Genomic DNA, 12,829 nt, shown 5'->3' with positions numbered 1-12,829 from the left:
CTACTGCTGCTGCTGCTGCTGCTGCCCCTCCTCTCTGCCCCATTCACAAGGCAACCCCATAGAGGGCACGAAAGTACATACGGCAAAGAATGCTGCCTGTTCCAAAGGTTGACGAGCACCGACAAGTGCGCCATCGACTTTCTTTAAGGAACAGCTGGGAGCACCCAAGAGCACCGGCGCTCTCTGCCCACCCCATGCACAGGCAAGAGAGGACCTTTGTAAGACTATTTCATAACAGATCCAAAAAAGAAAGGGTTTTTTTTTTTTTTTGGAGGGAGGGTAGTTGTTTAAAGGGGTGGAGGGAGGAAGGTTTACTGGAGATGCCTCAGAGCAGGCAGAGCAGACGCATAACTAGATTTAGAGTCCTGCCTAACCTGTTTTGTGGTATGTACTGTTTAACTGTGCTCTTTCTTTCTTTCTTTCTTTCTTTCCTTCCCTCCCTCCTTCCTTTCTTGGCAAGGAGACCCGCAGCCCCTTTTCCTCCTCTCTCTTTCACACATTTCTAAGAGGCTGCGCTGTGTTAAAAAGTGACATTTCAAAAGGAGCCCATCAGACTGCCACAAATGTTTATTAAGGCATACAGCATCTATATTTTGTAGCACTGAATTGTTCGGAGCATTTTGCTTTCCTAAGTTCCTTTATCCCTCTTAGCCACCTCTCCTACTGCAAAAACCGAATGTTCTCAAATAAAACACCTTTTTTCAAAGTAAAGCTTTTTTAAAAACTGTACACCGCTTTGAGACTTTTTTTTTTTTTGCAGTAAGCGACAAATAAATATAACAAGTCTAGCCAGTCCGAACTTGCAAACCACCCCACCTCCCATGCAGTAAAAAACCCCAAAACCCTTTCCTTTAGCATTGCAAGGGCACATGCATGTATATATGTCAATGGAAGGAAGGGGAGGGGGGGAAATAAGAGGTTTGCCTGCTTAACAAGAAACTGCTAAACTTTACCACAGGACACAACAGCAGAGAATAGAGGGCATTCTAGTGATGGAAAGAGGAAGATGTTCGGCAGCTGTTAAGCAGCTGACATCAATCATGGCAAGGGAGCAGTTAACAAACAAAAACGAGAGCAGAGAAGGAGGAAAGAGGAAGGTTGGAAATAAAGAGGCTTCTCAAAACCTAGTAAGGTTATTTGAATGCACTTCAGAGATGTTCAGTGCAAAAGCTGAGCTGGACAGAAAGCTAGGCACAAAGTTCTAAAAGCAAGCCTCCGTACCATTCAAAACCCATGAGGCCCAGTTTCTGAGACCCACTTTGTTACAATTCCCAGCATTACAACACAGAATCTGGAGTAACACAGCCTCACGGCTCTGCAAAGTTACCCCTTTCTCCAGGTGTGCATGGCTTTGCCAAGGACCTATTTATTGCTTGAGGCCCTTTTGCTCCTTTTATCGTTTTTTCAATGAAAAGCACGACAAGGGTCTCTTGGGATCCAGGACGCTGCTTCAGCAGTCCAAGCCCTAGACAGACAGAGCTGTGGCTGTGTGTGTGTGTGTGTGTGTGTGTGTGTGTGTGTGTGTGTAAAAAGAACTGAAAATCTTGGAAGTGAGATCCATGGTAAAGCTCATAGTGGCATGGTTCAGACATCACCCTAAGCTGAACCATGGTTTGGAACAAATGCGTGAGCTCCTGGAAAGGAGATCACAGCAGCTCTGCTGGTCAGCAGTCATTTTACTGCCGTTCCACACTGACAGATCCAGGTGATCCAATCCTAAATCACACAATTTAGCTCTCTCTATGCTAACCACAAGCTGTAACCAAGGTTTGTCCTGTGATTTTCTGAGTCATGGTTTGTTGGCTTAGCACAGCAGCAAAACTAGGAGGGAGGCATGAACTGACCATTATTGCCTCTTCCAGAGCCCACAAGCCGGTCCAGCTGAACCATCATTTGGCTTAGCATAACAATCGGGAACAGGCCATACATCAGCTGCTTTAACACTGTACCCTCAAAGTGCTGATACTCTACTTTGAATAAGCCTGAATATTTTGGAATAAATTTTATTGTTTCAAAGAAGAATCTGCTTAAAAGTTGTGCTGAGCCAATGCAATACCCCAAAACCAACAGGGTCAATGTAGCCCTATGAACCCCTCCCTCGAGATAATTTCCTCACATCAATCTGAATTTGGGCCTTGTCTACAACAGTCTAACAGCTTCCATTCCGGAAATCTTTTAATTTTGTATATCTTCTCCTGATGCTGCACATACCAAATTACAACACACAGTTTCCAGTGGCAAGGTGACAAGGACATTTGTGGACCCCTGCTCTGCAAAAAAGAGGCAAAAGAGAACAAGGCTTCTGAGTCTTTAAATGGCTGCAGGGGTTGGAATTCCTATAGTGACCACTCCTCTCGTTGTTGTATGAGATGGTGAACATACTGAAACTTCCTCCATCCAGCTCTTTAAAACAAGCAGTGTCCTGAGGTTGTGTTTGAAGACTTTTCTCATCAATAAGAATGCACACAAGCTGAATAAGCACAAGGGACAGCCATTTTTTTTATTTTCCCAGTCACCCCACTGCCCCTATTTGATTGGATATCCAGATTAAGTAAGGGAGATGGTGTTTGCAACTAAAATAATAATAATAATAATTCCAGCCCACCCAAATAACTGTACTACCTCCACTTGTGTTCTGTTTCCTGTTCTGCAAAGCCACCCAAAGCATTGGCATCATAAGCCTCAAGTGCCTCTTGCAAATGTTCCAATACCTGCAGTGACAGCCAAGCCAGAGAGGTTGAAATATAGCGCTGTCAACCTTGCCAGTTGGGCTAGGCAGCTCCTTCTCTGCTCTAAGGTGGGGCATAGCAGGTGCTTATTATTAATCAATGTGTCATTTGGAGGGACCTCTGCAAATCTCCAAGGGATCAATCATTAAGAGAAGCCCCAAAATATACAGAAAGCAAGAAACGTTACAGCCATCACCACCTGAGCATGTCCGATAAATAACAACTGTGCAGTTCTCATCTGCACTGCTGCATTGATTGATTGATTGATTGATTGATTATGACTGCATCTGGGGAGGAAAAGGTGCATTACTCTTTTTACAGATGGAAAGGGATAAAAAAGAACTCAACTGCCAGAAGACAAAATGATGTTGCTTCAAACACACCCAAGAAATCTGGTTTGTGCAAAAGACCTTCTGCAGACCAAACTGGACCCAAGCAGAGTGGGATGCAGCCAGTTATATCGAACAGTTGTGCTTCCAGCAACAAACAGGGCATTCATAAAAACTGGAAGAGCCTCTGTTCTGGGGCTTTAAGTTCTGCAAATGAAACAATCCACTGCTGACGCTTTTCAGAGGGAGCGTTTTAAAAAAAAAAGTGTTTCAGGGGGAGGGAGGGAGGGAGATGCCTCAGCTGCAGAAAATGTTATATGCAGAATATCAATTAAAAATAAACACACATGTGGCGCTGAAAATGAATGAGAGCTACTGTTGAGCATTGTCACTCATTACTGAAAAGGTTGCCCCAAGGCAAAATGAACAGTATAATAGAAAATATATGGAAAGCTGGGGTTGGGGAGGAGGAATGGCAAAGAGGAGGCTGAGTGAAGGGGGGGGGGCGGAGAGACAGACCACGCATTATGCGCTTTATAAGTAAAACAGGAAAATAAGGCATTTTGACACTCCAACATACAGATTTTGCATTTTCATCAACTAAACAGGAGCACCTAGTTTGCTTTCCTAATAGCAGCTACACCATTTCCACACTTGCACCAGAAAAAGGAAACATCTGGTGCTAACTGTCATTGTAGTCCAACCCCTTATAAATGTTTCAATGAGTTTTGAGCTATTCAGCCAGAGGCTTTTTACACAAAACAGTATCCCTTTAGTGGTACCAGGGTGATAAAGAACCCCAGTCCATACATCCAACAGGTAGACCATGCCTTCTGCCTAGATGGCAGAACAGAAGTTTGCAGATCCCACACCTTAATGGTGACTCTTGCTTGAGACAAAACCAGCTGAGCTCAGAATACCTCAGTTATGTCAATGTTTGATCAGTATGTGAAGCCATCAAGCAAGCTGGAGGTCGAGGGGTTGCAGGAGGAGAAACAGGAACGGAGAAACAAGGATTACAAACCATTTATATGTGCAAGGTTCTATCGCATTTTAGGAGATCAGTCCACATGTGACCTTCATAATCGACCAAAAGGGTATTTCAAGGCTGTCCTTGGAGTGGGGAGGGGGTGTCCCTGTTATTTTGCAAATGCTTGTCCACAAATCCTCTCCTGGGTTACATTGGGAATTGAAACAGTAAGTAAAATTGTTTATTTTCCAACCAAGTTGTGTCTCTGGCCTTCAGAAACCTCCCTGAAGAGACCAACAGGTATCTTACATCATCTCCAGACACCCCAAATTTAACTGGTTTGTACTCTCAACCCCAAAACCAGGGTCCCCCTTTTCAATGTGGAAAAGAATATTCAGAGGTATTTTATTTTTCCTGAACGATGCCAGGCTGTCAATTCCACAGCAACATGAACCTCCTCTTCCTGGCAACATATAGGAAATGAACAGCTTTTTCCAAAAAGATAACAAACCCCCAAATTATTAAGTTCTATACGCTTACTCTTTGAGAACATTTTGGTCCCACGGACTAGTTTTAAGGAGTAACAGGTGCACTCAAGCAGAGGACAGGAAGGACATTGCCTTTTAGTGATAAGAAAAGCACAAGGAAATCTTTGGAACATATTTATTAAGAGAGAGAAAGAAGTAGCAGCGTTAGTAGTAAAAAGTTAAAGATGGGATTGGTCAGGGTTCGGAAGATGCTTCTCCCCACCTGTTTGAAAAGCTGCGGTGCTCCTTTTCTAAACTACATTTAGAAGACAACCACACGCAAGCAAAACTTAAAATTCTGTTGTTGTTTTTCAAAGGGCTTGGCATATTTCGCATAGTATTCTTGACACTGGCCCTGTAAGGTAGACCAGCATTCTACCCTACTGCAGGCTGGAGGCAGACATATGTTGAGACATATCAGCTTGTCTAAAGTTTCCGTGTGAGCTTATAGAGCAGGTAAGATTTGAGCAGAGGCTTGCCTGGTTCCTATTTTATTATCCTCTGGAGGCTTGGAGATGACTTATTTCCCCAATTTTTAAAGATAACAATCTTAATCCGGCTGCTTCATGCTGGCATGGTGCCAGTATTCAGCACGATGGGGGGAAATGCCAAGGGCTGGTACCAGATCAGCTAATGCAACTCTGCTGGGTGCCAGCTACGGCAAGCAGAAATCCACCCCCTTGGCATGGGTGCTGCCTTCCTAATGGCACTGGCACCCCTACACACAGAAAGAGAATATATACATACACCACAGTTGGAGCTGCCAGTCTTAGCAGTGGCGCCAGCCAAGTACATGTGGGTAGGCCATTAAGGGCGCAACCTGGTTCTAGCTGCACTGAGCAGGGCTTTGGGCCGGACCAGGGTGCATGTGCTAGATGGCACCACACAGTTTATGATGCCAGTCCCACCAACGACGTATGCATGTCAAAGGGCAATGCCGGTGTCCTTAACAGGGTGGTGCCAGGAAATAAATGCAGACTGAGTGGGGCCAGAGCTCTGCTTGCCACTATGGGCTGCACCCACTAGCTATTAAGGAGCCGCAGAGATGCACGCACCACAAGCGACTTACCTAGGGGGCCAACAAAGCCTGAAAATCTGGGTTCTCGTATTATAATTTCCACTTCTAAACCTAGTTTTTTGCTAGATTGGCTTGTTCATTTTCATAGCATTTGCTGTTATGTCGAAGTGAACTAGCCCTGCCCGAATCAGGAAAGAGCTCAAAAACACACCAGATCATGGACACCGCAACACAGCAACTGCAGAAATAGAAGGGGGGTTTTTGCTGAGAAAAATACTGTTTGAATAAAGTACCACGAGCATGGCCAGCGTCCTGGGAATTCTGATGCTCTGAAAAGAAAACTTTTAAACTCTTCCCTGTTCTCTCCTGGTTTCGAGTTCATTTGTTGAAACGTCGATAATGTTTAAGTATCTGAAACAGTAGGGTAGCTGTGTTTGTAAGCCATGCGAAGGCTGCAATTGCAATACCGCCTTCTCAATGTAATCTCTCTCCACTCCCCTCTCGGTCCCTTTCCAGGCATGAAGATGCAGGCCAAAGTACAAGCAAGGGAAATTAGCCAACCGGAGCTGCTGCGGAGGCTCACCTCCTCCCTAACCCCATGTGGCATCTCTGGACCAATCAACAAGCTCCACCCAGCTGTTCAGCTCTGCTCCCCGCACCCAATGACTGACAGCAGTGCACTGTTACTGCAGAAGGTGTCATCCATCACTGGAGAAAGAGAGCTTTTCAGTGTACCAGAAACTTTAGACATCTTAAATCCATCCTAACACCTGCATTTTCTCCTTCCACACCCTGTTCTTTTCTCTCTTTTTAAGGGGGTGGGGTGTGATTTGAATGCATGCACACATAGAGATAAGAGACCCAAAAAAAACCTTTTAAAACTTCTTGTTATAACATGGTTTTCGGGCACTGCAAAAAAAAAAAAAAAACTCTGCATACAAACAACTTCTTAAGGATCTGAAACACCCTGCCATTGCATTGTTCTTCCAACATTGTGTAGCACACACACAACCTTACGTTTGCCTCTCCTGAAGCTTTAGGAGCTATGGGTGGCATGATATTGCTAAAAAACAGAAGAAAGAAATAGACCTGACAGCGTATAATATATGCCCAGATGACAGAAGACTGGCTTTACTAAAGACTCACGGGCATGCAAAATGCTTATCGAATGAGGCAGCTAGTATTTCCAATGTGGAGACTCCTCTAATTTCCCTACACAGAGTCTATTTTTAATCACCAACTACATGCACCCTCGCGTGTGCATACGTGCCACAGTAGAACTGAACAAGCTCAGTAGTTCTATTTCACAGTTAACTTTGTGCTTCCATGTATGAGAAGAAACATTTCTCCCCTTTCCTTTAGAAATTTTGCAAAAAGCAGCTAAGGGCACAATCCCGCTGCCCGAGCTGAGATTCCCACATCCCCAAAGTGCAAAGTAAACAGTTTGTCAAGTGCATCCCTTAATTCTTCCCATCAAGCCTGCACTTCCCTCCTATCTTATAACTCTCTTAACTTATGAACAGCAATTGAAGGATTAATGACAGAGCTGGGAATTTTAACCTAGGGCTAGGGCCAGAGATTTGAAGGCATCTATAAAGTACGAGTGAGAGAGACCAGGTACAGCTCTCTCTCTCTCCATGTCCCATTTTCTACCTTGAAAGCCTCTTACTATTTTCACATCCAAAACTAACATCTCACAACTGCTCAGTTTGCACAAGGACAGCTATGCCTATCACGTTACGCAGTTGAGAACTCGTGTCATCCAAGCAAAGCCACAGCCAGCCCCAGAACGTTTCAAATTAGAACTACGCAACACACCATCTCCCAAACTTAGGTCTAACCAGGGTTGCACACTGCCAGTGCCGATCGGTTTCATTCATGAGCAATAACATGACGCAACGGCAGCAAGGCTACAGAGCGTGCTCAGACAGAACAAAGTGACCTGCAAATCTGTTTACCCTAAATTTGTGCTTTACTTTTGAGATCAAAAAAGTTCAATCCTCATGGCACTTTACAGGCAAGACCTCTTGGGTTAAGTTACTCATTTAAAGTGGAGCAAAGCTTTGTTGGTCTAGAGTAGACTGGGGATTAATTCACCAATATAATTTTCTAGTTATGGAACAGAATAGACAATAACGGCTAGAATTTACTGCACGTTTATCGGGGAGGGCATTCATTTGAATGTCAAGATTTGAAAACGATACACATTTTGAAAACGGAAAAGATCAGGTCCAGTTCCAGACCATTTTTCTCCAACATTGTTGCCATCCAAAGTGGGAGATGCTCAAGCACAAGACTTTCTGCAGACAGGATAGGGCCAGAAATTGGCATTTATTATTTTTTTCAGTCAGGCAATAAATTCAGGCAGTTAAGCTGATGCAGCAATGTGCCCTTAAAGGACACAATTTAGAAGCACCTTTTTGATGCACAAGAATTTGCAAACATCACCCCTGACAAGAACACTTGTGTGAGACTGGACGGTTTAACTTCTTGGACCGTTGCTCAAGCTTCATGGCCTCTCTCTGCTGTTTTTTTAACTGCAAGTTACACCTTAAGCATGGAAGGGAAGAGCATGGATTTGCTTTCCAGCCCCCCCCCCCAAGCCCCTTACTTAAAACCAAAAAATAGTAGTAGTAATAATAATAATAAAAGTCTTCCATCCTTTTGACCTTGGACTTGTTCATTTTGTCGGTGTCTTTCAGCACATTCTCTTTGCTAACTATTCCACACACTGCGAGCCCTGATAAAAGTGGTTAATGTTTACTGAAACCTGCGCATGAACTGTACTAAACCTGATAGGGAGGAAAAAAGGCAACGTTCTGCTAACAGCATCTCTGACCTTTTTTATTTAAAAAAAAGCTGCACTCATTTTGACTTTTTAGCAAACCGTTTTCAAATAAATTGTATGTAGTTTTGGAGTGGGGGAGAGGCTGAGGAGAGAAGAGCAGGCAGCAAAAGATCAGAACAAGTAATAAAAAAGAAAGAATTTCTACACTGCCTGCACAGCAGCTGACCCAAACACTAAGATGTGTACCAAACCAGCCTCTTGGGGTCTGGGGAAAGGATCCATTAAGTTTGCTTCCTACAGAAACAAAAGGAGGAGCAGCAGCAGGGAGCCGAGAAACCAAAGATCACATCACATGTGTACGAGGTTAGCAAATAAAAGCTGTCAGAAGAAACATATTGGCATCTGTTCTAAGGCAAAGGTGCAGAAGTTGTGACCCTCCAGATGTTATTGGGACTGCAACTCCCATAAGCCTCAGAAGCATGGCCAATGGCCAGAGTTGCAGCCCAGCAACATCTGGGACGGCTACAGGTTACCCATCCCTGTCCTCGGACTCCTACGCAGGTACACAGGCATGACCTAATATCCCATTAAGCTCAATGCCTGCAGTTATGCCGCTGCACATTACAACACAAGGTTTCTGTGACGGAGGCGGCACGATGCGGTTTCGCAAAGCGAGAAGCCAAAATCCAAGGTTTGGGGGTGCCAGAATAAATCTATTACTTTGGTCCTGCCAGCCTTCAGCAGCCAACCTTCCTTGGGACATCAACAGAGCTCTCCCAAATTTTCCAGGCTATCGTTGGGCTTGTTATCATTTTGTACAGATTAGCTATCGCTTTGTGCTGCTGGTTCAATGGTTTCTTCCACACAGTCATTGTTCTGACCCAGATTTGGGGGGGGGGGGAGTGCATTGTAAGTCATCACCATGATTTGATCTGATAAATTTTCCATTCTTCTTCTTCTTCTTCTTTACACATCAAGAAGGGCAATGGAAAGAAGGCTTTTAATTATGTTAACATATTCGTGCATAAGGATTAAAACTCAATCTGAACTCTGCAAAGAGCAGCTCTTTTCTCTCCCCCCCCCCCCCCGTTTTCTTTTTTTGTAAAGCAAGATGCTCTCTCAGGTGTTTAAACCAACTTTCCCCTGCTCTTCCCTACACAGCAGCAACAGAAAGGCAGTCACCTTGGAAACAAACATTGCCCAGTGTTTGCAGAACAAACAATGGTACCTTTTCAGCCAGTATGAAGCAGGCAAGGCATGGGGCAGCCAAGCAATTCTGGGGCTTACGGGAGTGTTAACATATTGCATTCATTCAGAGAGTCAAAAAATAGTTCAGCACTAGAAGTGAGACTCTCTCAAAGAGTGAATCTTTGGCTGGAAACCACAGCCAGACAATCTTGTGAGGTCAGCCCAGTCTCCCAACTAGGTGGCAAACTTCGCTGCGCAGTTAAGCCTGACAATTATTTTAATTGCCTCACGGAGAAAGCAAAGCGGTTAGCTCATCCCTCCAAAGCAAACTCTGAAAAAGGAGCGAATGCATAAAATGTATAGGCGTTTGCATCCATATGTTTTATTCCACTAATTTTACAAATGCTTCCCACCAGATGACAATGTTTAGGGTTGCCGTCTCTTGTGACTGAAAGGTGTTTATTATTTCCCCCTGAAAACTGGGTGCAGAATTATGCCAGCACATGCAGGCATCTCATCACGGACCCAGGTCCCAGCCTCAAAAGAATGCTGCATTCAGCAGACAAAAATGGTGATTTATAAAAAGTCACCACCTCAACCTGAATACACAAACAGAAGCAGGGCACTCAGGTCACAATGCTAATTTCAAAAAGTTGTTGGGTTTTTTAAGAGAGACTGGCCGTATGATTCTGCACAGTAAACAGCTAGCAAGCTGTTAAAAACAGTAGCGCTTTAGCCTATCATAAAAAGTAAAGCTGTTATGCTTATAAGGATGCAAATGTAGAGATATCCTATGGAGGGCGGGGAGAGAACTATGAGCTTGACACCCAGCGACACCACTTTGCATAGAAGGGATGAGAAGTAGCAGAGTCTGGCTGGATCAGGCCAAACGCCCTTCTAGTACAAGAATCCTGTTCAGCAGATGCTCATGGGAAGAACTCAAGCAAAACCCTAGCGCAACAGCATTTCCCCCAAATGTGATTCCCAACAACTCAGCGTTCGAAATCAGCCGAGCGCCAGGCACATTTTGCAACAGGCAGAAAGCCTTTTGCGAGGAAGATGAGATGTTTGGTCACCAAGTTTGGTGCCTAACATCTCCATCTGGCTGGCTGGCGTGGGTCTTTTGGTGTTGCGGTGCCCCATAGACCATTTGCCTTGTAATCTTGGTTTTTTTATTAAAAGGGGGGGGGCATAGTGTTGTGGTGACCATAACCTAGTTTTAAGATGCCATCTGGCTCCTAGATTTTAAATCTCAGTTTCCAACAGTGCAGCGGTACTCAAAGGTCGCAGCCTCAAAGAGTGGAGATTGAACATGGCTTCTTAAGTATCAATGGCTACTCTAGCCACAATGACTATGTCAACAACTATACATTGCACCTCTGCACCCAGCAGTTGAGTATCTAGTAGTCCTTTCTCATACCAGCAGGAATATAAAAATGTCAAAAAAATTCTGGGTGCTTCTTTGTACACAGTCAACCAAACTTGTCAAAGCTCAAGATGTGTGGATCAATTCATGTTTTAAGCTCTGGTGCAAGCAGTGAACTCCACACCCAGAATTCTGTTCGAGCAACCAATTTAACCCGCAATCCAGTATGCAAAAATATCTGACACAGAAACACAGGAGCCCTGGAAAACGATGTTAAGCTGTGTGATGCTTGCTTGGTTTCCTCTTTGGCAACCCCAGCAGCTGATCAAAAAGAAGGAAACAAAACCCTAAGACGATTAAGGAAAAAATAGCATTCCGAGTGGACCATCGCTGTGCTTCATCGCCAGCTACAGCTACAGCTACAGCTCTGCCCTGAAACCCTGGCTACATTCCTGAGAACAATTACATATAGGAAACGCCTGTTTATATTAATTGCATTAAAGCAGAAGATACTACTGCTTAGCTGCCTTTATTATTGCAACCCTAGAAAGCTAAATCCCGTTCTTCCTCTCCCCCTCTTAGCAGAGCCCGAGAGGCAAAGGAGGAGTTAAAAATGTATAAAACATGGTTCACAATGACCCGTCGCTCACTTAATAACAGCGGCGCACAAAGAGAGCGCATGACTGGAAGCAGAAATGTCTCGAGGATGCTGTTCCTATGTTAACATGCTGCACCTTCTAAGGAACTTAGAAAGAAAAGGGGGGCAACTTTGGGCCTCATCCCTTTTCCACTCTCCACTCCCAGCACTATTTCTCCCTACGGAAACTCAAGGAGTAAGCAAGCTCCCCCACAAAGATGAAGGAAGAGGAGATTGTGAGCTTCTTCAGCAACTGCCAAGGAAGAAAGGGGTTAAGCGTGACCATCTTGCTGAGGGAAGCAGAAAGGAGGAGCAGGCAGAGGTGCAGGCACAAACAAAACGAAGAGTGAAAGTTATCGGTAGCTTTCAAAAACCGCACCCACAGAAAAAACGCCTCTCCTCCCCTACAAACACAGGCAAGCAGAACAGTTGCAGCAGAACAAATCCGTCTCTTATCTTTATCTCTCTCCCTCCCCATCACAAGTTTTCAGGACAAAACTCTTTCAGTTGCAGGGGGCTGGGGGGCAGAGAGAGAGATGAGCAGCCTCACCCACCCAACCCCTCCTGGGTGACTGTCTTAGTCCCTGCTGCCCTTTGCTAATAAATAACATTTTAAATGAAGCCTTGGTGACCCTTCCCAGCTTCTGCCCAGCCACAGTTAAGATACTGATGCACACAAAACAATAAACATCTGCAGCTTTTGTGTGTGTGTGGTGTGTGTGTCTGTCTGTCTGTCTGTCTGTGTGTCTGTCTGTGTGTGTGTGTGTGTGTGTGTGTGTGTGTGTGTGTGTTATAAAACCCTTTGCCTCCCCAACACATCCCAGCCACCTCCACTCCTCTATTAAGCAACCCAAAAACGGTTGTACAAGCTTCTGGCTGCAAAGGCTTGCGTCTACCCGATGCACAATTTTGGCAGGGAATTGGCAAGCAATGTGGCATACTCTTCCTCAAATCTGAATTATCAGAGGCACTTAGCTTCTCTTCCTTCACAAAGTGGCTCTCTTGTCATTTTTAATATTTACCTCACAAAAATATCTAGTGTGAAGCCATGCTTTAAAAAGACTGCAGAGGTGATGTTACGGTTGCCAACTTTGCCAACTTTATTATTTTTCTCCTTTTAACCAGACCTTGGTTAAATGCCTTGATCTGCCAACGTTCCTCTCTGTTCTGGGAAACCAAGTGTTGTTTTTTTTAATTGGTCAGGTTGCTGTCAAGCATAGAAACAGGCCAGGCTATTGTTTTCTGGTCAGCTGGCAACCGTAGGTGCTACACCTTTT

At 44.5% G+C, this 12,829-nt stretch overlaps 1 protein-coding gene across 21 annotated transcripts in view; it reads right to left on the bottom strand.

Moving 5' to 3' along the window:
- RREB1 (ras responsive element binding protein 1) overlaps positions 1 to 12,829 on the bottom strand; it is a 122,855-nt gene that overhangs the window by 83,515 nt on the left and 26,511 nt on the right. For 6 of the 21 annotated variants that reach the window (XM_028737793.2, XM_028737789.2, XM_028737794.2 and 3 more), the window contains exon 3: positions 5,625 to 5,811. The exons of the other annotated variants lie outside the window; for them this stretch is intronic. The gene's annotated coding sequence lies outside the window, so the exon portion shown is untranslated. The remainder of the gene's footprint in view (positions 1 to 5,624; positions 5,812 to 12,829) is intronic. 21 annotated transcript variants of the gene reach the window in all.

The sequence above is a fragment of the Podarcis muralis genome, chromosome 8 (genome assembly GCF_964188315.1).
Source record: "Podarcis muralis chromosome 8, rPodMur119.hap1.1, whole genome shotgun sequence".
Lineage (NCBI taxonomy): Eukaryota > Metazoa > Chordata > Lepidosauria > Squamata > Lacertidae > Podarcis > Podarcis muralis.
Note: the sequence above shows the minus strand (reverse complement) of the source record. Positions and strands in the feature narration are given on the sequence as shown.